This window comes from Crotalus tigris, unplaced genomic scaffold, assembly GCF_016545835.1.
Source record: "Crotalus tigris isolate CLP2741 ecotype Arizona unplaced genomic scaffold, ASM1654583v1 scf7180000017987.690289119674:8195010, whole genome shotgun sequence".
Classification (NCBI taxonomy): Eukaryota; Metazoa; Chordata; class Lepidosauria; order Squamata; family Viperidae; genus Crotalus; species Crotalus tigris.
Genome location: NW_024096758.1, coordinates 2,762,225 through 2,787,127, shown reverse-complemented (window position 1 = coordinate 2,787,127; position 24,903 = coordinate 2,762,225). Strand labels below are relative to the sequence as shown.

Below are 24,903 nucleotides of genomic sequence, written 5' to 3'. Positions count from 1 at the left end.
TGCATGGACATAGCAAATGATTTACGGAGAATGACTCATGGTCTTTGTGTGTTGTGTTGAACAAGTGTACTGCTTAAGGAGCAGTACAATGTATTTGTGTGTGCACATCATTTTATACAGGAATACAGGCATTGTGTCTTAACCTGAGCTTAGCCATTGCAACCTCTTTAGAAACTCAGAAAGAAAAAATGAATTAAAAAATTAATAAAATGTTTGAAGGTTCTCAAGGATTATGAATATTCTAAAGCATGCTACATGATGATTTCACATAAAAGCGACATGTGATTGTCTAAATAGGAAACCATATAAATAAATGACAGTGATAAAGTACAAAATGAAAACGATCTCTTAAAAATACCCCTAAAAAAGACTAATCCAAAGGAAGGAATGTGCAGAAGACATCCATTTGATTCAGTGAAATGTGAATGAGAGAGGAAATTCAGAGAGTTGAAGCTGGAGAAAAAATGGCTAGAAGAGATAAATCAGAATCAGGCTCTTTCTGGCAGCATCCAAAACAGGAAAAGGGATTTTTCTCTCCTGAAATGAATAAACCGAATGGCATGAATGGAAAGGTAGCATTCCTATCCTAATTTTAGTAACAATAATGCATCCATGGACACACTCCATGGCATCTTAATTTTTAAGAATCGTCCAAGAAGGAAAGAAAAAAAAAGGAATGCCAGACAAGAAAATGTCAAGCCCCGGGGACTTCCATTATCCCCACTGGCATTCTTAGTAAATAAAAGTAACAAGTGACCTCTACCTATGAAATAAAGGAAAGGAAAGGAAGAAAGAGAAAGAAAGAAAGAAAGAAAGAAAGAAAGAAAGAAAGAAAGAAAGAAAGAAAGAAAGAAAGAAAGAAAAGAAAGAAAGAAAGAAAGGAAAGAAAGAAAGAAAGACAGACAGACAGACAGACAGAAAGAAAGAAAGAAAGAAAGAAAGAAAGAAAGAAAGAAAGAAAGAAAGAAAGAACTCCAAGGTCCCTTCCAACTCTAATGATGATGATGATGAAATAGAACAATGCACTTTTTTTAAAACACTCAGACATCACTTTCATAAGTCCTTTTTATGGAAAGCGCATAAAACCACTGTTTTATCTACTGCCCAGTGCAAATGGGGGCTATTCAGTTACTTTTGCTTTGTAGTCATTTACATTTAAAAAGATATTTTTAATCATAGTCCTGGATTTTGGTTTTTTTTGCTTGTTTTCAGCTCTTTGTATCAAACACTATCCAGAAGTAGATTTACATGTACATATGTATACATTCCGATTATACCAAGTTCTCATGTTCTAAGAGAGAACCTCCCTATCCAGAATGTCTACATCTCTAACAGGCTCTCCCCTCCTCTCTTGCAAAATTTCATTTTCTACATATTTTCCAGTTCTACAGTATTCTTCGTGAATGCTGTCAATCAGACTTGGGTATGTCAATCTAAAAGTCATTGCACTACAAATTTGTATAAAGGTATTATGACAGGTCTGAAGTCAATCAATCAATTTGCACAACTGATTGTGGTCTTCAGTTTAAATTTTCCCAGTCCTAATCCAATATCTTAATCATTATCTCATACTGGTTTTTCTTCTCTGCTATCTCTTTTTCAATTAAAGGACCTTTCTTAGTGCATAACCTCAGTTTGCACTATAGGCTTTGTAAAAAAAATTTGCTGTAAGCTTTTTGAAAGTCCACCTCTCTTCAGATACCTGTAGATATTCTAAGAAACAAAGAGCTCTAAAAGAGTAGTGGCTCAGAGCTTACTTTGGCAGAAGCTCTAGCAATATTCTCTCAGCTCAATTTTCTGTGTGGGGATAATGACATTTGAAATCCGTGTTCATAGCTGCAAATGTTGAATTTCAAAAACCCCACTAGAGAAGTCGAAGTGTACCTTTATTTACCTCCTAAAACGCTTGACAATTATTTGGGACTACTCTAATTGCAAACCGATTCCACAAACATGCCACCACGAAAAGTATTTTTAGATCATCTTTTGCCCCAACTTTATCACCCCAATATTGGTCAGAGAGAAATCTAGAAGGGATTGACTTATTCTCCAAAGCACCCCAGAGGGCTGGACAAAAAGTAATGGTTGGAAACTTGTTGAAGATAAATCCAACCTAGAAATAAGGAGAAATTTCCTGACAGTAAAAATAATTAATTAGTGAACCTTGGTGGCTCAGTGATTAGAATGAAGCATTGCAGGCTGACTCTGTTCACTGTTAGAAGTTCAATCCTGACTGGCTGAAGGTTGGCTCAGCTTTCCATCCTTCTGAAGTCAGTAAAATGAGGACCGAGATTGCTGGGGGCAATCTGCTGATATTTGTAAATCGCTTGTAAATAGAGAGTGCTGTAAAGCACTATGAAGTGGTATATAAGTCTAAGTGCTATTGCTATTGCTAATGAAATAGATTGCCTCCCAGAGTTGTGGGTACTCTATCATTGCAGATTTTCAAAATTGGATTACACAATCATTTGACCAGGATGGTATGAAGTCTTCTGCTTGAGCATGAGGTTGGACTAGAAGCCCTCTGAGGTCCCTTACAGCCCTGTGATTCTAAGTTCTATATTGGGGTTTAGTTATAAATCATTGGACCCTTCTATACAGGTTCACATTTCTACTTCAAATGTTCAGTATTTCCAGAGTACAACCATGTTTTTTCCAAGGGAGATGGGGACTTCTTAAACATGATAAATAAATATGATAAATAAAATAAATAAAAATAAATAATGCTTCACACAAGCATTATTAGCTTTCCTCAGTTGATTCATACCAAATATTTTAGATAACTGACATGATCGATGGGAATAGATAGTAGTCCAAAACTGCTGGAGGCACCAAATCGAAGAAGCTAAAGTAAACAAATCTAGCCCCCCTCAGTTATCTGTCCATGGTCCTGACCTTTTGTTGGGATTGTTTTTATGCTTATCTGCCAAGGGGAACCCAGAACACTGACTTGAGAACTCCTGGAAGGAAGAAAACTAGGAACACTGCCATTTATTTCGTGGTACACTTCTAATTTCCCATCAGTGAACCATCAGTGGGAAACCTAAAAGGTCCCTGACTATTTTTGTAACCCCTACAGCTACTTCAGACTGAGCTGTCCGAATTTAACAGTAAAATGGCAATGTTTTGTTGGATTTTTAAAAAGTTGTGATCCCTAAGATAAATACAGTATACTATATTTCTCATTTGTCTTGATGTTTTGATTTTTAATTTGAAAAAACTCAAAGTCCCTCTTTCTAAAAGTGGACAACCCACCAGTCTGAACATTTCAGTTCCATTCCTACCTGTAGCTTCACTCTGCTACTGTTACATCCAATGTGACCTTCTGGTGCAAAAATAAATAAAATAAATCCCTTGACCAGAAGAATACTATCAAAGTGTGCCTGCTCACTTTGGGGGGCTATATTGTATAATTCAACACAAGGGAGAAGAGAAAATGAAGGGGAGGATAAGATCAATATGGGAAATACATTACAGGTATGATGATTTAATACATGCTAGCAACAGAAGAGTGAGCTAATCTGGAGTAGTGGTTAAAGCATCAGGGTAAAACAGAGAGACCAAAAGCTGTAGTCCTGCCAGTTGAGTGACCTTGGGCCAGTCATTCTCTCTCAGCCCTAGGAAGCAGGCAATGGCAAACTACTTCCGAAAATCTTCCCAAGAAAACTGCAGGGACTTGTCCAGGTAGTTGTCAGGAATCAAGATGAACTCAAAGGCAGAAAAAAGAAAAGAAAAGAAGGAAGGAAGGAAGGAAGGAAGGAAGGAAGGAAGGAAGGAAGGAAGGAAGGAAGGAAGGAAGGAAGGAAGGATAGTTGATGGACTAAACTGTTAACAGAAAAAACAGGAAAATGTTCTTTTTGTAGTATATGGTTAGAACTGAGGTATAGAATATGCCTGAGATCACTTATTAGTATGTGAGTTACGTAGAGTTTTTCTTTGGGCTCCGAGGTTTTCCACTCTTTTGTTCGCAGTGGATAAGGGCTCCTATAACAGAATATGCCAGCTCTCAGCACATATGGGGTCACCCAGCCTGCCATCTCACATCCTTGGAGTGCCTCCGGAGCATGCCACATAAATTCAGAAGTTTGTTTGCTGCCAGAATTTAGTTATGAATGACCCTTTTAATCATTATGTTTGGTTCTTATTCTTTCACTATTTTAAGACTTTGAGGATGAAGTGGGGAAAATACTTCTTACTATTTCTTAATCATGTCCATTTTCGTGTCAGAGCCACACCCACAATCACAGTCACCTTTTTGATTGTTGAATGCAACCCTTGGCTGCAAAGATTTAAACAAGGGTAAATCCTTGGGCTCTGAAAAATTGCCTACCAGTCTAGCTTAAGAAACCATGTGGCTGGTCTATGGCAGCTTCCAAGGGGTCTGGAAGCATCAAATTCTGCCAGATATCTCATCAGGGATGCTTGAGTGAGCCACTCTGTTATTATCCTTGCAGTCAGAGGTGTGAGCGTGTTATCTCTCAAACAAAGCATGCAGCAAAAGCCTCGCTTTAGGGCTGCCCATATGACTATAGGGCTGGCATGAGATGGATGTGTGTGTGTTTGTGTGCATGTGTGCGTGCGTGTACATGTGTGTGTGTGTGTGTGTGTGTGTGTGTGCACATGTGCCATTGTTTCAGTTGCTTGAAGTGTGACAAACCCTTTTTGGGAAGGTTTCATTGGAGGGTGTCAAGGGGTATCCAGCTGTTAGGCAGTGTGTAAGTCAGGTGGCTTCTTCAGAGGGTTGGACTCACCGATACACATGTTAATGGGCTGGGGAGGTGTGTGTGTGTGTGTCTCTCTCTGTGTGTGCCTTCCCTGTACATATATAAGGGCCACACTGACAGAGAAACAGTGCAAGGTTCGGACATCGGAAGAAATCTTGGCATTCGGAGTGCACCGGCAGGTAGGCGGCTGCTCAGCCAAACTGCCAGCATGCTGCTGTGTTCTCTTTGTCTTGGGGTGTCTTTTAACAGCTTGGGAAATGAGTTTCTAGCACTGCAGGAGCCTTGTTTCCTTAGCCCAGCTCTTTGCAACTGGGAGATTTCAATGGGGCGGACTGGAAAGAGAGTGTTTGTTGGCGAGGGGGGTGCACTTTTGGGTTTTTTAAATGACTTCCTCCTGTGTCCAAATCCTTGTTTCATGGAGTTAAGCCTCTTCAAGATATTTTAGTCCGAGAATAGAGTTGAAAGAAAGCTAGCTAGCTGAATGTGTTCTGCCCAAGATGGTTCAAAAAGAATTTCTCTTTGACAAATCAGTGTTTCTTTTCAAAAGAAAAGTAGGGACCAGGATAGGGGGACCCTATAGAGAAATTTCATCAATTCAGAGCGGGGGGGGGGGGGTGATGGAATTTTCCTGTGTGCCCTGAAATGTATGTAGTGGCAGGCATTTGCTAAGAAGATGTTTGTTGTGCTTTTTTCAGTACGTGTATTTATCTTGCCTCAGCCACCTTTTACTTTTCCGTTGCTGTTTTCTTCTCGGCTCCTACTAAACTATTTATTTTACAAAACATTTGATACTGAAAATCTGTTTTGAACTGATCAGAGAAAATGTGCGATGCTTTCTGGCTTTCTGGGTCCCTTTTCCCTCGCTTCTTTCTCTTGAAAAGGGATTATAATGCCCACAGGAAGATGCCATTGTAGATTTCTTATTACTAATCTCTCTTCAATATAGATGCCTTTAGTTTTTCAATATTATCATTTTCCTACAGCAAATGTTTACATTCTACATACAAGCTAATTGTTACCTTCCTCTCTTCTCAAAACTTTGAAACTTTAGTATGGATACTAAAGCTGTATTCCAAAAAGTGATTTAACTAGGAACACAGCTTTTTTAAAAAAACAAAACAAAACTGCAAAGAGAAAAGATTGCTGCTTAAAGATACTGTAGAATGAGCCAGAGAGTCAGTGGTGTCTACAAGGCAAGGCAAAACTTCATTTGTGTCCATTTCTCATCTTTGCTTTTCTGGAAGAGTTTTTTTCTATATCTCAAGCTCTGATCCTGGCTTGCAACTTTCTCTGCAATATGTAATATAAGCAATTATTATCAGTTTCACAACACAGTGAGCCTTAGGTTGCTTAAAATTTCCGTTGGTTTCTAGAGAAATATGTGGCAAATACAGATTCGGAGTATTTTTCCTGTTGTAAAAGAATGCAAAGAATGCTGTACTTGCCCAAATTTCAGCGCAGGGTAAATCCTCACATTCCTGAACTGCAGTAAAATACCATAAAAGTTTCAATGCTCTTACAGTGAAATGCAGCTCACGTTTATTATACTCTGAAGCCAATAAACCTTCCCAGCCCCCATATACGTATAAACAAAAATCTGAATTGCTATGAATTTTTAACAGAATCTGCAATCTGCAATTTTTGAGGGCATCTCATTCCGTAGCATCTACAAAATCATCATCGCCAAATTGCAAATAAACACACTGACATTTGACATGTTGATAGCCTGATTCTCTGACAGACAGGAAAGCTAATTGCAGTTGCACAGAAAGGAGAGAGAGATTAAACATGGTGAGGATTTAACTGGCATCATCTATTCTAAACAACATTGTTGGATCATGCCCACCTACTGACAAAAATAGCTAATTTTTTTTCCAAGGAAGTTCTAGTTCCAGTTCCATCTTCCACTTTGGCATATAAACGGAATGACTGCAATATGTATACTTCAAAAGACTTTGATATATTGAATATAGGAAAGGAGAAACACATAATTCTAGATTGCAGGATTATTTTTCAAATGCACTCCAATATAACTGAAGGTAGAATGATTTATTTCCAAGCATCTCATGTTCAGACTGCATGGGGGGGGGGGTCCTATGCTAAGAAAAAAACCTAATCTAGATCAAATTGAGCCATTTAGCAGGATAAACTACATGCTGAATTCTTCCATAAAATCAAAGTACTTTAGCGTTCTGGAGGAAAAGGTCCTTTCATGTTGCTTCCTGACCTCCCTTACAATTAATTTTATCAGCCCTTCAAGGTAGGCCAGGTCACAAGGCAGGCACTGCAGGGATTCCAGGAAAACTACTATATTGTGGCAGGGCAAAAAAAATAGAATTTTGAAACTTTTCTAAGTTTCTCTCTGTATCCTCTTATGCTAACAAAATCAAGAAGGGTTTAATCTGAGTTTCATTCTCACACTTGCTTCAACCTCTGGATTGTGGGATCACTTCTCCAAGTCCCTTCTCAAGAGTCCTTTCATATCAAGTCATCTATAAATTCTTTGACAGTATGTTCCAGGATGTTGAACTTATCATTAGTAGCTACTGATGGTACAGTCTTATCTCTTTTTTGAATTGACTGATTATGTGATATTTTAGCATCCATATAGATTTTCTCCAGGATGATTTGTCCCTAACCTGGTATTTCTAATCTTCCAACAGTGCACCCATCATGCTGTTGCTGAATTCATCCATCATCTTATTCCTTTTACTATCAATGTTCCATGCCAGCAAATTCCACAAGCGAGCTATGTATTGGATGAGGGAAAACTATGTTTGGTCTTTCCTGAATCCCCCTGCCATCACCTTTATTGGTTCAAGTAATACACTTACGAATTAATGTGATAGAAAAAATTTCTCTTTCCCACTATTTCCATGTTATGTGCTTTTTCTGCACAATTTACAGCTGTAGAAGACAAAATTGATTTGACAACATTGCATCCAAGAGCAGGCAAGCACTCAGAATTATTTTAAGCATCAATTGAAATATGCATCATTGGTACAAATTTTGACATGCCTAACCATTTAATTGCACCTGCCGTGCATGCAGGCTTTGTGTTTTGACTATCCTGCCAATGAAAGAGGAAAATGCTGTCACACATTTTTGCACTTAATCAAAAATCATGAAAGTCAAAGAGGCAGGTTTTCATCAGACTAGGAATATATAGAACGTCCCACCAAATTGCTCTAACCTGGGCATCCTTCAAGATGCCTGGCCCTCAACTTACAGAATTATACAGGCAACATGGCCATTGATGAAAATTCTGGGGATTTAAGCCTAATCTATCTGTAAGGATTTCTCAGGATGCAGGTCTGATGTATACAATAAATAAAATAGGATCAGGCAGAAGGCAATGGGCAAATTAACTGCTTGAGACTTTGGAGTGTAAGGGAATTTCCCATCTTCTTAAGGTACAGTAAATGGTTACCTCTGTATTTGCCCACTGTGGCAATTTTTAGACAATGCACTTAACCAGGTCATTTAACACATGACACATTGTCTTCTTTACGTCTTGGCTAATGGTCCTCTGGATTTTTGCAGACCATATCCAACTTTAAAAAAAAACCCTGAAGGATTGAGGCTACTACATGCAGCCAATTTTGACAAACAGCCTTGTATATCCTTAAAAATGAGTGTTTTTATGGTGAAACATTCACTTCCAAGAAAGGGGGAATTCTCACCCTGTCACTTTATTACTTCCTCAATCTCATAATCCAGTTCAGCTCCTCTCACAATCTTTATATGACATCAGCCATCCACAGGTCTCCTACTTCTTCAGTTATCTCTGCCCATTCTTCCTTATTGCCCCTTACCACCTGCAATCACTTTCTAAGCACTCCCATGTTATCTCTTGTCATTTCAAGTCCCCAAGAAAAGATATTTTGGTACAACCACATCACCTTCATCACTTGCTAAAGGGATGTGTAATTGAACCAAACACGTAATTCTTTCAGCTGATGCTTGTTTCATTTTCCTCCCCTCCTTCTAAAGCTTTTTCCACTACTCAAACAAATTGGTATTGATTTGGTTTATAATCCCTTTTTCCAAAGAGGTCATTGTGGTCCCCTACGTCTCCAGTGTCATCTTCACAATAGCCCTATATAGTAGGTTAGGGATGTGTGTGTGAGAGAGACAGACAGACAGACAGACAGAGAATGAGAGAGAGATATGCTCAGGAACACACAGAAAACTTCCTGGCTAAGCAAGGAGTTGAACTATGGTTTCCATCCTGGTCTAACTCTTTAACCATTATACCCTAGCTAAGGACTATTCTTGAGTCTCTACAAAATGTAATGTATGTAAATGAACTATATGTATAATAAAAATTACGTGCACCTGTCTTGCTCAAAAAATATACTGTATATAATTATAGGAAAAATGTAAAAAACAAACAAACGTCAGTATCTCTTTTCCGGTCTTATAAAGAAAATTATGTCTTTTTTGGATATTATGCCTTCAGCTGTAGGCACTTTTCAGAGGCAAAAAAGTTTTAAAAGAGAGGGCCAAAAATAATTTAGAGGCTGCTTCTTTCAGGATGAGTGAACAGATGTGAGTGAAAGAAACAAAGCACATTTCTAAGTTACACTGAGTTCCTTAAGAGGAAAAAATCTTATACAATTACAAAGACTCAGTATGCAACACTACTATACACTAATCAACGTTTCCCTTGGATACTAGGAAAAATGCTGTTGTATGGGCTGAAAATTTAGACAATTGAAATCCAACTAACCTAAAGGGCATCAAATTATGAAAAGCTGCTCTCACCAAAGTGACTAACAATTTTAACACACAGTCTTACTATTATTTGCAGGGCCATACATTGGGAAGGAGGTGAAGGCAAGATGTTGGCATCATGCAATTGAACCCCCCTACATACAGACCTTGCTGTTTTTATGTGCAAAGTCATTGGCGTGCTTTACTAATTCCATTAAGAGTTCCTGTTATTCCTACTTTACAAACCAGGAACAAAGACAAGGAGAGGCATTTACCCTGAGGATCTGAATTCATAACAGTGGAAAGGGCCTGTTAATGCCAATTCAATTCGTACCTTTAGATCAAACCTGAAATATTCCTAAATAAAGCTAGTAAAGATTCCAATCTAAATATCCAGGCTAGATAAACCAGGTTTGACTTGGTTTAAGGCAGTTTTCAAATTGTTGGGTGAGGCAGAGCCAAAGTGGAACCAGGAAAAGTCATGTTAGGGATAAAATAAAATATTATTCTTCTCCTCCATAGTTGGGTTCACCTTAAGAACTGGACTTTAACCAGTGGAACAGGTTGCCTTCAGAAATCGTGGGTGCTCCATCACTGGAGGTTTTTAAGAAGAGACTGGACAATCACTTGTCTGAATGGTATAGATTCTCTTCAATGGTGGAATTCAAATATGTGAACAACCTGTTCTCTATTTGTATGCCGCTTCTGGAAGTCCATTCTGGGCCTGGGCAACAAAAAATTAGCTACTGGTTCTGTCGAACTGGTGCGAACTGGCTGAATCCCACCACTGGTTCTCCTGCTTGAGCGGAGGGGGGGGACTAGAAGACCTCCAAGGTTCTATTCTATTCTATTCTATTCTATTCTATTCTATTCTATTCTATTCTATTCTATTCTATTCTACTCTACTTTACACTACTCTAAACTTCTTACTTCTTAGAATAAATGCTTAGTTTCTAGTACCTCTGGATCAGTTCAATAAATTCTCCAGTTATGGATACTCCCCCAACCCTTAATATTTGCATAGCATTTACATATATTCAGAACATGCAAAGCACTTACAACCCTGTAAGATAAATCAGATAATATTATTATACTCTACACTGCAAATGGAAAGTGAGACTAACTTTTACGCAGTGAGTTTGGAGTAAGTAGGAGTCATACCAGGGGCTTCCTGTTTCCAATACCAGGCTCTTAGTCATTACTCTGCTTCCTAGCAGGATTCCTACAACACATGGTATGCTTAGTTTTCACTTAGTGTGAATTCTCCATTCCTGGTAAGTAAGTCATGTTCAATAGCTTAATGCAGGGCTTTTCAACCAGTTGTACGGGTACCACCTGTGGTACATTGGCACCTAGCAGGTGGTACGCGACCATCCTAGAAAAGTGGTAGCGGGGAGGGGAATGAGCTGAACCAGTGGCAGCACTGTACAAGCCTGAGCGAGAGATGGCTAGAGCTGCAGGGGTGTCCAGCCTCAGTGGAAGTGCCAGGATCAGCGCCAGGCTCCAGCTGGAGCTCGGTGCTGATCCTGGTGCTTCTGCTAAGCCCTGAAGAAGTACCAATCAGCTGGAAAGCAGCACTAATACTGGCATTCTGCTGAGCCCAGAAGAAGCGCTGATCAGCTGGAATGTTGCAGCATCTCCAGGGTCTTGTGATTTACATTCAGATGTTTGGCAACTGATTCATATTTATGATGGTCACAGTGTCCCAGGGTCATGTGAAGTGACCAAAACCTGCTGCAACCTCCCAACAGACAGGGGGAATAAAAACCAAACACCCCCACCCCACCCCCACTGCCAATCCTCAACAGAAATGCTCACAACAATGAAAACCTTGGACAGGAGGAAGAGCGCAGCCGGGTGGGCAGGCAGGTGTCTTGCTCGGCTGTGGCTTGGGGGCCATTGTAACTTCGAACAGTCACTAAGCAAACTGTTGTAAGTCGAGGACTACCTGTACTTTATCACTTTTTTCCTTTTTTTTTTTTTTGGTCATCAAATTTTTGACACCTTGCTAGGTGACTGGTGGTACTCGGATGTCACCATATCCTAAAAGTGGCACAAGGGGTGAAAAGGTTGAAAAGCCCTTGCTTAATGTACTATGTGAACCTAGTCAATACTGATTTCTTTAGTAAGTCATGGCTAAGCAAATCATAGTTTAATATGTGAAGTAAATAGAATTAGTATTAAAGCAATTTCCTACCTATTCACTTAAGACATGTGTTAGCTAAGATTATGGACACACATCTGCAATAGCTGATTGACAGTTGTAAGTTCAGCATCTGAGCAACAGTCACATTGCCTAGAGGATGCAGTGGCCTGAGCTGCTACAAAAGCAAAAACTGCTTGGCTGCAAATTGAGGATATGGCTATTATCAAGTATCATTTCAATGCCCCTTTTTATTCTTTGACATAAATTTGGGGTGCCCAAGAAATCTGGACAAAGAAACAAAGGCAGCAGTGCCCCTTCACTTTTATCCTGTCTTATTTGTCCAAACTGTAAACTACCTGGCTAAGACCTTCCTAGGCATGGTTCAAGAATCTGACTCACCAACAATCTTAAAAAGACAGGTTACAATCTGGCTGTGTGGAATGAAATGGAAGAGAAGTAAACATCATGAAGGAGGTTTCATTGCTGAGAAAGGTGCAAAATCATAGATCCTCCTTACTTCGAACTTTAATTTATGCTCCATTGGTGAACTGAGGATCTGATAGTACTTTGTTCACAATGCTTGAAAAGTGTTAATTAGCTTTCCCAAACATGCACTATTGAAGGCCGGAAAGTGGTTCCATGTGAGTGCTAAAAATTGTCAGCCAGTCTCTATGCCCAGCTCAGATTTTGACATTCAGTGTCTTAAACAGCTTGAGTGTGACTATTTAATACATGGTTTCTGCCATATATATACCTATATCCTTCTAAGATTTCAGTGTCATGCTCTAGTTATTCTTTACAAACATGGCCTTTCACTGTGGTGTCCCCAGATTTTGGAATTCATTTGTTCCCATTTTGTTCCGCTCAGACTTTAGTCATCCAATAGAAACAAAATTCTTCGTTCAGTACTCCATTTTTGCATGACATATAAACTGTGCTTTTACTCCAGACTTTTTTACTCTGAGTGCATGTTTGTTCCTTCACAAGCTCAGCTGATTTTTTTGATATGCTGGTTTGCATGGTTTTTTTCAAAGGTCTTGTTGCAAACTGCCTGAGTATCTAACAACTGGGAAATGTGATACACCCTCCAGTGAGAATAATCACAAGAGGACTATTTTCACATGGAAAAATCAGTACACAATTAAATGTATGTTTAATGCAAATATCAGACTCACAACCCCTGCTTTGGCAATTCCTTTTTCGTCTGTACTTTGTCCTGCTGTGTCTATAATGAAGGTCAGAAAAGTGAGGCTCAGGAATCAGCCCAAGGTTTGAGGTGATTGGAAATAATTTTGTGAAAGTGGACTTTGAGAGGTAAAAAATGATTGACAGAAAAGGCAATGCTTTTAGCATTTTAGAGCTCCCCACCCCAGGAGGTCATTCAACTCGATTTACTAAATGCTGGCATTTAGACGGAAGATGAATGCAAGTGTTGAAAGGGGTTAGAATAGAATTTGGTACTTGCAAGGCAGTTGTTGTGAATGTAGGTTCAGACCGTTCAAGTTTACTTACTTCATATGCTTTAAACTTCCTTGTATTCCTGGAGAAATAAAAGGAGTGGAAATGATCAAAAGCACTAACCAAGTAAGCTGTTTCTATTCTTCTAAAGCATTTACTTACAAGCTGAATTGGAATTCAATTGATTTGTTAGAAACAAATGATCTGTCCTTGGAGATTTGCCCAAACCAGAGACTGGGCTTCCTCTTCATGAAGTAGCATAGCAACTGCAATCTTGCATACTTTTGCATACTTTTACTAGGAAATGATATGCTAAAGTCTCTCTCTCTCTCTCTCTCTCTCTCTCTCTCTCTCTCTCTCTCTCTCTCTCTCTCTCTCTCTCTCTCTCTCTCTCTCTCTCTCTCTCGTAAATGTGTTTGGATTTGCAGCTTGTACTATTTTTATTCCAGGGCGGTCCTATGGTGATCGCAGATAAGATGAGATGAAGATTTAATTGCTACAATCATAATTTGCTTGACGATTTCAGGATGAAGCGTTACACATTATAAACAGTTTTTTTTAATGTTTTCTAAGTAAAGGAAGAGATTATAGCATAGGGGTAGAAATGAAGTGTTTTTTGAAGACTTAAAAAGAAGGGTGTTTGAAGAACATCTGTTGAAGAGTAAACAGATTGGTTAAGCTCCATTTTATCTTCTTTGGAAAAGTCTTTACACAGCCTGGGTAAACTAAACCTGAGCTGATCAATGGGAATGGCAAAACAGTGTTCCTACAAATGTTATTGCTCTCATACCACATTTGGGGCAGAGGGTCTCTTCTTACAATGGGCTCTTGGATTGTACTTTATGTTGCAATGTATACATATTAGTTTATTCTTAAATTAAGAAAAAAAATATTACATGGCAGCAAGTCGTTAAAAAGGCAAAGCAAGCTGGAACTGCATAATTCATGGATAGGAGACCACCCAGAAATCCCTAGGACATACACTAAATAGAGATATTTAAACAAAGCCAAACCAGCAAATGGTAGGGGGGGATACCATTTCTGTGCTGCTGCCAAGATAACTACAGAAGTGTATTTACAAAATTACCCAAAATTGTCTTTTGGGATGATACAACTGATACGTTTATCCACTCTGATATAAAAAAGCCATGCTTCTCATCCATAATTATGTTTATAACATTACCAGTTATGATAACAAACATACTAGCTTTGCATGCTCCAGGGGAGGAGAGATTTCAGTTTGCCCACTCCTGGTCAATTTGTATGTGTGTGCAAATCCATAGCCAAAAAGCTTTCCTATAAAGCAGGGGTCCCCAAGCTCCAGCCATGGACTGGTACCAGTCCATGACCTGTTAAGAACCAGGCTACACAGCTGAAAGTGAGCAGTGGGTGAGCAAGCAAAACTGAAACCATCCCATTCCCCGGTCTATGGAAAAAATGTCTTCCATGAAACTTGTCTAGTGTCAAAAAGGTTGGAGACAGCTGCTATAAAGGAAAGGCTTGTAGAGATTCATGCAATACACTGCACTGAACTGGGGCTGAGAAAATTTGAGGGAAAATTTTTACAAAAAGTTTTATAGGTGGCATTTGGATCCTAAAAAACTGTCTTGTATGTATCCTAACTTACAGCCCAAATGTTTGAGGTGTGGTAGTACTGATGCAACTTATTTTCATGTTTGGTAGACCTGTAAGAATGTTAAAGCTTTTTGGATAATGATTTGGTGAAACATTCAAAAGATTTTTAAAAAGAAGATAAAGTTTACTCCTCAATTATTTTTGTTGGGTATTTTTATAGATTTAGATGTTAATGAAGCTATTTTAATGTTGAATTTAATAACCGCAGCAAGGTTACTTGTAGGTTTATACTGGAAGAAGGATTCGTTTCCTACTTTAGAAGAATGGATTTTCAAGGTTTCCAATTTAGCAGAAATGGCAAAGATTTCTGCTTATTTAAAGGATCATACACAAGAAAAATATATTAGGGTATGGAGAAGATGGATAGATTATATTCAGAATAAATATGGAACTTTAAAGTTCCATTTATTTTATGATTAAATTTTTTCTTGAAAGAAATAATAATTATTATTTATAGAATTTTATAATAAATGATTTATAATAGATTTGTTTACATTATTATGATGCTACAGTTTAGAGGGAGTTAAGGGTTAAGTATGAATTTGTTTATTGTATAAATTTTTTGTTTTAAAAGTTATAGATTGTGTTTGTTTTGTTTACAATAACCCTGTACTCTGCTCCGGGAAGTGGGGGGGGGTAGGGGGTGGGGATGGGTGGGATTTAGTAGGTTAGATAAACAGAAATATTAATGTATAAAATAGGTAGAGTAATTTAGAGACAGGTGCTGCTTGGGTATTTCCCCTGAACTGTATCCGAAGAGGGATGAGAGGGGAGGAGGAAGGGATGGAAGGAAATAGGATGGGAGGAAGGGATGAGGGGAGAGAGGTGAAGAGAGGAGAGAGGGAGGAGGGAAGTAAGGAAGGAAGGTAGAGAGGGCGGATGCAGTTGGGGGGGGGAGATGGACGAGCTAAGGTTATATGTATGAATTTATTTCAAAGGTATTTTTTTATATATAATGTATTGAAAGTATCAAATGTATTGAAAAATGAAAAATAATTTTTTTTTCAAAAAAAAAAACCCTACCTAACAGGGCATTTGTTGTAAAGCTTAATTGGAGGGGGAAGAAATGTCATGAAAATCAACTTGAGCTCTTGGAGGGAAAGATAAATTTACCCTCAGTTGGTAGTCATCTTTTCCCATCTACATGAACATAACCATCCAATTTTCTTGGCAATAATACAAAAGTAGTTAAGTCACTGAAGGGACAAAAATACAGAAAAGTGCACCTATTATGCTCTAGGAAAAACATGTGTTCGTTGATCATGATTACTCAACTCTCCCATAAACCCAGAGGGTATTTTTGGAAGCAAGAGTGGTGAAGATCACAGTTCTGGATAGCCACTTTTGTGATTGCATTTTTTTTTTAGTCATCAATTTCAACAGGACTTATTCCCAAGTAAGTGCATTGGATTGAAATAAGGAGTCTAAGCCTCCATATGTCTAGTCGGAAATAAGGGTTGTTTAGGCTTACAGAGGATGGAAATCTGGCAGCAGATAAGGCTTATCTGTGCTCAAACAACCAGCTAAGCCATTGCAGAATGTTAATAAGCTGCACATAAAAGGGGATGAGATAGCACTGCAGTGCAGTTTCATCATATTTTATTGGCCATGCTTGCATGACATGCCAAAACATAAATTAAGTAGCCACATTTGAGGCTTCAGTGTTAGGGGAATCCTCCCGACCTAGCCCAGCCTACCATGGCTAGCTTATAGTTCAGGGTCTGGCACCAAACCAGAAAATCGAGTTAGCTAGTAATGTGAGGTTCAGTTAAGTACAGTTAAACATGCCCTAGAAACGCAGCCTTGTAGCATAGACACAGACAGCCATCTACCTTCAAAGGGTAGGGCCCAGTTTCAAGCAAGTTTGCAGAGGCAATAGCCCAGTTCCTCAGATCTTTCCTGTCAGTTAAATAGTCTTCTCAGATTGTAGAATCCCAAGTGGAAAGCAATGTTCAATTTCAGACTAATTATAGTGGCACAGTTATTTCCGAAGTAGCTGACAAATGGAGATGCAGAACCATGAAAATTATTCCCAGAAAATCTGCTTTGGTCCAGCCAAACCTGGGGGCAGCGGGGGGAAGGTTTAATTATTTTTCTTAAGCAGAGGGCTGTGAATAACTGAGCTGCAATTCCAGTCTCCTCACTGTTACGCTGCCAATATTAACTTGTCTGCTGAAATGTATTTAAAGAAGTCCATGAACAGAAGGAAAAATATTTCTTAAAAGTAAGGGAGGGCTGGGCTGTGGAGAGCCATATTATATTTTACACCTATATCTTCTAAAAAGGTATTCTTTTCATGGTCTATGAAATATTATGCATGTAAGTAAGAAATTTTAATGTGATTGGCAGATTTGCATGGAATTGGTGAGAAGAATTCATTAAATTAGACCCACTTTATGGACCTAGCCCAGTCCACACATCCATTCCTACATCAGCTCCATCGAACAAATCATGATCCTGTTCAGTTCAGCAGAATTCAAAGAGAATAACTTTCTGGGACCAGAACAGTTGGAGACAGTTTGTCTCACTGTTTCATTTCATAATCCCTGTGATTGACCATCCTACACCAATATTTTGGTATAGTTTATCTAAATCCAACAATTATAGCTAATTTAGAGTTTGGTGTGCTGTGTAAAATGTTAAGGTAAACATGGGTTGGCATGTCTTTGTGACAATCTCTATCAAGTTTCATGGGCACTTTCACCTTGTGTTGTAAGCTTTTATGTCAGATACGTGGAACAAATAGCAAAAATCCATCTGCTACTGGAAGACCAGGCGGACCTTAGTGTTCGTGGCAGTTTTCAATGAACTGAAAATATAATACCCCAAAGGGTTTATAATCCAAAATAGGCAAACTGAAATGGAATGCTGGGGATAAACAGGAGAAAGGTATGGGGCTAGGTCAAAATTATTTGTATTTAAGCTCCAACAGAATAGATAGAATGAGTGTTGGTTGGAAAAGCTGGGTGTTGGATTTTATGAAAACATGGGAGGGGTCACCTTCTAGGACCTAGATCAGAAAAGCAGACAGAAAATTGATACATGTAAACAAATCAAAATAAAAATGGCACTAAACGATATTGTTTTGCTGTGCAAATTGCCGGTTTTCTTTCTCAAAATCAGGTGGTGCAATAATTCTTGTGGCTGCTGCTGATGGTGTTCTTGATATATTGCTATGATAGAAAGCATGTTACCTCCATGTAATATTCAGCCTCTGTCTGAGCATATTCAAAGAAGAACTGAAAAACTTAATAGTTTTTTTTCTAGGATTTTATCAAAATCTGTGTTTATGTTTATGTATTTATGTAACTTAAATCCATTATTCCATGTCATGCACCCTGGAATAGGAAAACAATTAATGTTCATTTTATTCTATATGATACAATTTTAGGAGTTTGAGGAGTGCTACTAAATTCACCTTCATCATCTTTTCTCAAGGTTATACTAATTTCCTTCCATTTCTTATCATACTATGTCATTTCTAATCCTCTGATTATGCTAGTTGCCCTTTTCCGATCCTACATCATTTATCTGAATTTTTTTTTAAATTCTTGGTCTCAAGACTGGATCCACTTCTCAAGATAACTCTGATAAATGCAATTATTTCTTTCAATTTGGAAATTATGCTTCTGCTGATGCATCCTAAAATTGCATATATTTTCTTCCCCACTATCTCACACCAGTATCTCATATTCAACTTACAGTCAACTATTATCCCAAAACCTTTTTCACAAAGTTTTTCCAAGCCAGATATATGTATCCCTGTGTATTTGTTGTTTTCTAAGTATAGAACTTCAAACTTGTCTCTGTTACATTTAATGCTATTATTTTTAGCCCATTTCTCAAACCTGTGAAGAATATTATGAGTACTATTCATGTTTTCTAAGGTATTAGTTATCCCACTCAGTTTCATATCACCATGAAAGTGTTCCCTCCAACTTTTTATCCAAGTCATCAATAAAAATATAATAGAGAACCTTGGCTGATCCTTGGGGTGCCCTCTTTGAGTCTTCAATCTGATGTGAAATCTTTGAAGAGTATTCTGAATACAATTTTTGTGCCAGCTGAGTATGCAATTGTCATACCATCTTACCCGTAACTGCTAATCAGAATGTAATGGGATACCTTGTCAGATGCTTTATTGAAGTCAAGATATTGTGTCTGCAGGTGTGTGAGAGAATTACATTGATTTTGTACACCGCCCAGATTTTTTTAGATAGGGTGATATATAAGTGTTGCTAAATAAATGATACCTGACCATGCAGGAGATAACATTGGTCTTGCAAGATTTGTTCTTGACAAATCTCTGCTGACTTCCAGTAATTTTTTTCAAGGTGCTTATTGATAAAATCTCATTATAATCTGCTCCAAAATCTACCCAGGCATTAATGTGGGCTGCTTAGTTTGATGGATCTTTTGTTTCCCTCGATTTTGAACCTAGGTGACATTCAGCTTCTGAAGCTCTCAATGCTTTCATCACAATAAACAGGATCATAGTGTAATAGTGTAATTTTCACTTCTTTGAAGCACATCGTGATGCACTTAGAAAAGGCGTGGGGCTTGCATCACAATGATGCAATTACACTTTCATCAGTCTGACTGTCCCCGCCCAATGGATGGTGCTGCAGACATTTAAAGATAGGGACATTTGTTCCCCAGATGGTGCCAAGATTTTTTAAAAGAAATTTACATAAGGAGTTGGTTATAAAATTAACTTTGAGATGCTTGAAGTAAAAAAATGATCTTTGACTCCATTTGTTCCCATCTTAATCCAGCCCTTCATTTTACTCTTCACAATTTCTTGATGCAACACATAACTTTTTGTTGGAGATGACAGAACCACAAATGGAGTAGAATAGCTCTTTTTCTTCTATGCTTGATAGTATTTTTCCATTTTATTCATTAGATTTTTTTAAACATCTAAATAAGCCATTTTGTTATTCCCAGCATTCTTTTCTAACTTATCTCAGTCTGAATTTTCTTGACAACAGTTCTACAGTTCTGAACTAGCTATGCATATTATTCTTTTGTATGTCTTCTCATTCAGTGCCATTGTAACATTGAACAGTTGCTTAATGAGTAGTCATTAAGCAAGTAATTATGCACCTTTTTCTCAGTCTTATCCTAGCCTAACTGGGTTTTTCCAATATGACATAGAATTAGTCTTTCCATCTTTCCATGTTGTAAGTCATGTCATCTATACAATTTGTGTCAGTTTAACAGCAATTGCTGCAGAGGCTGGAATCTGCCCACCTCCTGTTGGCTATTTTCACTGCTGTGAACACAGCTAATCAGTCACTGCAACTTCCCTGTATGGCCTTTTTTGTTTCTGCTGGAATGAGATAACACCTGGAGAGAAACAAGGCCACTATCTCTAGAAGAAGTGGTAGACTAGGATGTCACTATAACAATCTATCTGTCTGAGAAACCTTACTGTGTAGCTTTCTCTAGGGCTTTGGCACTGCTTTAAGAAATTAGAGTTCTGCTTTGTCTGCTGTCATCAAAGTACCAGCGGATGGATAAAGAAGGTAATAGCCCAGGATCTTTCTAAAGTGACCTGTCAGTGCTCTGTGATGTACACTTTTTCCTACATGGGTCTGAAAAGCAGTTACATCAGTATCATTATTCTCTGTCACAGTACATGCACTTTGGCAATACAGCTAGTATCGTTGGCTTCCCATAAAGACTTGAAAACCTGATTATTCCCCCAGCATTGGACTTATTTATTCCAGCCTATACACAAGAATCTGCTTAACTAAAGTTCAACACTAAAATGGCACCAGATAAGGGTCAACAGAATTGGAGTGCTTCTGAGAACACAACAATTCTAAACCGATGATGCACTTAACTCTGCCCCCCCTCAGGTCTGCCTGCTCTTCTCCGACAGGATTAGAGCATTGATGAGCGGATTGGAATATGCCTGTGGCTTGGCCTTGGTTTGTGACATATTGTGATATACTGTCTTTTTGTCTTTGGTTATTTTGTTTTGAATTTTTTAACCCAATGCTAGCCACCCAGAGTTGCTATTTGCAGGTTAAATGGCCATGTATAGCATATGCTAACTGTGAACATATGCCCCCTGTCCCAGTCTAAGGGAAAAGAGATGTATTCCTTGCTTGGGCAGTGATGGCAATATTGCCCTGTGAGAAATCTGATTCCCTGGATTTCAGGTCCTCCAGCACCATGATGCAAGCTGTTCCATTGGTTAATTGTCCTCACTGTTAGGCAATTTCTCCTTAATTCCAGGTTGCTTCTCTCCTTGATTAGTTTCCATCCATTGTTTCTTGTCCTGCCCTCTGGTGTTTTGGAAAATAAATTGTCCCCCTACTCCTTGTGGCAGCCTCTCAGATACTGGAATACTGCTATCATGTTACCCCCTAGTCCTTCTTTTCTTTAGACTAGCCAAACCCAAATCCTACAAATGTTCTTCATATGTTTTAGCCTCCCGGCCTTTAATCATCTTAGTTGGCATCAGAATTAATAATTAATTTTCATAAGTTATTGCTACTCCTGGTTTGTGACCTGCGGAGTCTTCCTGGAATCAGAGTTCCTGCCTGAGCAACAAGTGGAGGCCATAGCCCACAATACATTTGTCTAGTTTTGCCCTACCTGGATCAGAGTGTTTTAGCAACAGTAACATATGCACTATTAACCTTGCAGATTGAGTAGTGAAAATGAGTTTTGTGTGGGGTTGCTTTTGAAGATGACCTGGAATGCCACAACCAGACTTATACTACAATATTATGGCCATCTTGAGGTAGTTGCATTGGCTATTGATAAGCTTCTAGCCATAATTCAAAGTACCTGTTATATCTTTAGATCCTTAGATGGGAGGAGGGAGGTTGGTTTTTGTTTTGTTTTGCTTTTGTGCCTCTTCCACTCTCTGAAGGAGAAATATGTCCAACATGACAAATCTGGACTTTCTTGGAAGGTCCATTTTTGGTAGTTTATCGACTCATAAATGCCTCCCCGCACTCTAATTTCATGCCTCTTGGAAACATCTGCAGTTTCTTTTTGTAAGTCTATTGGGTAGACATAAGTAGATCCCAACAACAATATTGACTTTACTTGTTTCTGCACTAATTTTTCACTCAAATGCTATCTGCCAGATTTGTTCATTTTGCTTTCTGAGTAGGAACAGCTATTTTTAAATATGTGAAGCTGTTCCTCCTCCATTTCTTTTGCTTCTATGTCTTGTGACTATATTATATCCTTTTGTTGGTATCTTCCAATCATGGGAATATCCAGCCAACTCCAAACGCTTCTCAATAATAGGGTTCTATTGGAAGCTGTTCCCAACCCAGTGTCCTTCTGATATGTTAGATTACGATGGCCATCATGTAAATATATATATACATTGCTTACTGGTGTACACCGCTTAGAGAGTGCTTGCACTTAAAGCGGTATATAAGTCTCATAAATAAATAAATAAATCATGCTAAGGAATAGTTTTCTAATACTTCTGGGAATGGCTGCTACAGATTATAAATCCTCAAGGCAATTTGCAAAAGCAGAATTTTAAAGCAACAAAATCAAACTTAATATACCTTAGGAGTAGTTATCATGATCTCAGTGAATCATAATAGCAGGCTGCAGCTGTTGACTTTTTGTATTAAAGATATGGGAACTCTGTCAGTAAGAAAGGTGGCAAAATTGAATGCATCTGGTGGACTCCAAATGCATGACCACATGGGGTGTTTCCTGGATTCTTCAGTATGTCTAGCAAAGTTATTGATCTTTATCCGTTTGGCATTTACTCTCCCCCCTCATTACATTAACTGCAATAAAGTAAATTCAATAACTACTCCCAAACCCTTTTTAATCTATTTTAATCAAATCTATCCAACTAACCTTTCCTATTATGTACCTCCCTTAGCCCTAAAGTTTGGGATAAGCAAAGGATTATGATAGCTTAATCACTAATGATTAAATAATCCACTTGATTGCAAAAGTCCAGAAAACCATCCAATGACATCAAGGAGTTAATTTTTGTATCTTTTTGCTGCCACTTAGTAAGCTGCCAAATGCTGCAGTAAAGCATGGTAGCCTTGCCTTATTCCAATCTGATGGTTTCCAGATATGTTGGAATAATAAATCTCAGAGTGCCCTAGGCAGCACAACCCCCCCAAAAAAGAAAGAAACTGGCTATAGGAAAACTGGTTTCACCATAACATTCTCCCTGCTATCTACCAAAATTTTCAATGTCACTTAAACTATTACTGAAAATTTTCAAGTCTTCAGAAAAAGAATATTCCAAACCTGATTTTTTTTTTTAAAAAAAAAAAAAGGAGGGGGGAGACCATTTTCTTTCCACACCTATTCTGTTTCTTATTTTGGTTAAAAAAAATTGAAAAATCAGATCACTGAATTATGGCATATTGCCACCAGATTTTGGCAGTCTAGACAAGTTTGGAAGGACACACAGTCTATGAGTCAGAGGCTGCTCATTTGTATTTATAATTGCAGGGGGTGCTTAGATACTAAATTCTATAAGATGCTCCTCGTGGGATGCTTTGAGGTCATGCCAAAATACACCAGTGAATGTTATCTTTTAGGAATGCTGGAGATGTTTTATTATTAATATATTCTGCAACATTTCAAAGGAAATCTATGGATAGTTGAACGGAGACCCCTACGAGGAAGGTAGTTTGGATATATAAAGTATCCCATTGTTGAGAATTAAATTATCTATTAGGACCTCTTACACATATTCACTTCTATGAACCTCCTTGGAAATATTATCTTTTTCATTTATCAGCAGATAATAGTCCTGCTTGTTATCTCTTTGCATGATAATGCAATTAAAGGGAATTGCATAGATTTTAGTTGTTTTTTATTGTTCGGCATTCAAACATTTTCCCATGTGCCCAAAACTAGGAGTTCCAACTTTGCTTTAAGTCACAAGCAGCAAATGATGAAGATGTTGATGATGATGATTAAAATGAGTCAGACACAGATTGTCAATATTCTCATTTATAATTAATCCTTTACTTGATCTCCCATTTACAAATTGCTTTGCCTCTCTCTCTCTGGATCATTCCAATTGTTGTCAAAACAATTATTTCTTTTGGCATGTAAGTGGGAGATACAATTGATTCTTTCTTTGAAAAGGTTTAACTTATGAGTAATGCTGAATTTTAATGAAGTGGAAGGAGAATGAAATGTACAAAACAGTGTATCATGTAGAGAAAGGGGATAGAAGTGGAACAAGAGATATGAATTAGAAAAAGAATGTAAACTTTGCAATCCTTATCAAATCTATCCAATGTAGACAATTTTATCAGGTGGCAGGCTGGGCCCAACCCTAGCATCCGGCAGAATGAAGCAGCCCACCGGAGATGGGCACAGGAAAATATTATCTCAGAATCACCCTCCCAAAATCTGAATAGCCAACCAACTTACTGGATATCACTAAAACTCCTTCACAGCATGGCACTGAGAGGGCCACCTGGCTCTCCAGAATGGCCACTCTCTCTGATGTCTCCCAATGATGATTCTCAAATCAAGACATCAATACTTTTTCGGGTGAAAAATAAGAGAAATCATCGACCCAATTTCTTTGCCTACAGATGTGATAGTGAATATTTAAGGACCATTTGTGTCCTATTATCAACAGCTATCACATTACAATGGCTATATCTTCACTCCAGGGACAGAAGTAGCATGCCTCTCCATACTAGTTGTTAAGGAACTAGGTTAAGGAATAACATGATGTTATTGTCCTCAGGTGCAAGGAAAGCCAAGTTCAAGTCCATCTGCACCCATGGAAATTCAAAAGATGATTTTAGACTAGTTACTCTCTCTTAGCTCAGCCCAAGATTGTTGTTATGAGACTGAATGAAAGGCAATCCCACCATGAACTTCCAGAAAAATAGTGGGATATATAATAAATACCTAAAATACTGCTGGCCACTGTTGAAGATGAATGTGTGACTGGCTTAGTCTTTAATTTTATTTGGCATAAGTATGTTTTATTAATTTTATACTGTTCTTGGGATTTAAAAAGATAAATGTGTTTTGGGGGCACAACCTAGTTGTGATTATAGTTCCATTATGCAAGTTCTTAAACCAAGCAAATCATTATGGGAGCTGTGGAGGCTACTCACCATTCCCACAATTCTGAGTTAATAAATACACTACAACTGAAATTTAAACTCTAAAACAGACTTAAATACTGCAAAGCAGATTGGCACACAATCTGGGGCGTCTCCTGGACTCATGGCT

At 38.2% G+C, this 24,903-nt stretch overlaps 1 protein-coding gene across 1 annotated transcript in view; it reads left to right on the top strand.

The window, feature by feature from the left end:
- The first annotated feature begins 4,773 nt into the window (after window positions 1-4,773).
- PNOC (prepronociceptin) overlaps window positions 4,774-24,903 on the top strand; it is a 41,961-nt gene continuing 21,831 nt past the window's right edge. The window contains exon 1 of the mRNA XM_039345896.1: window positions 4,774-4,903. The gene's annotated coding sequence lies outside the window, so the exon portion shown is untranslated. The remainder of the gene's footprint in view (window positions 4,904-24,903) is intronic.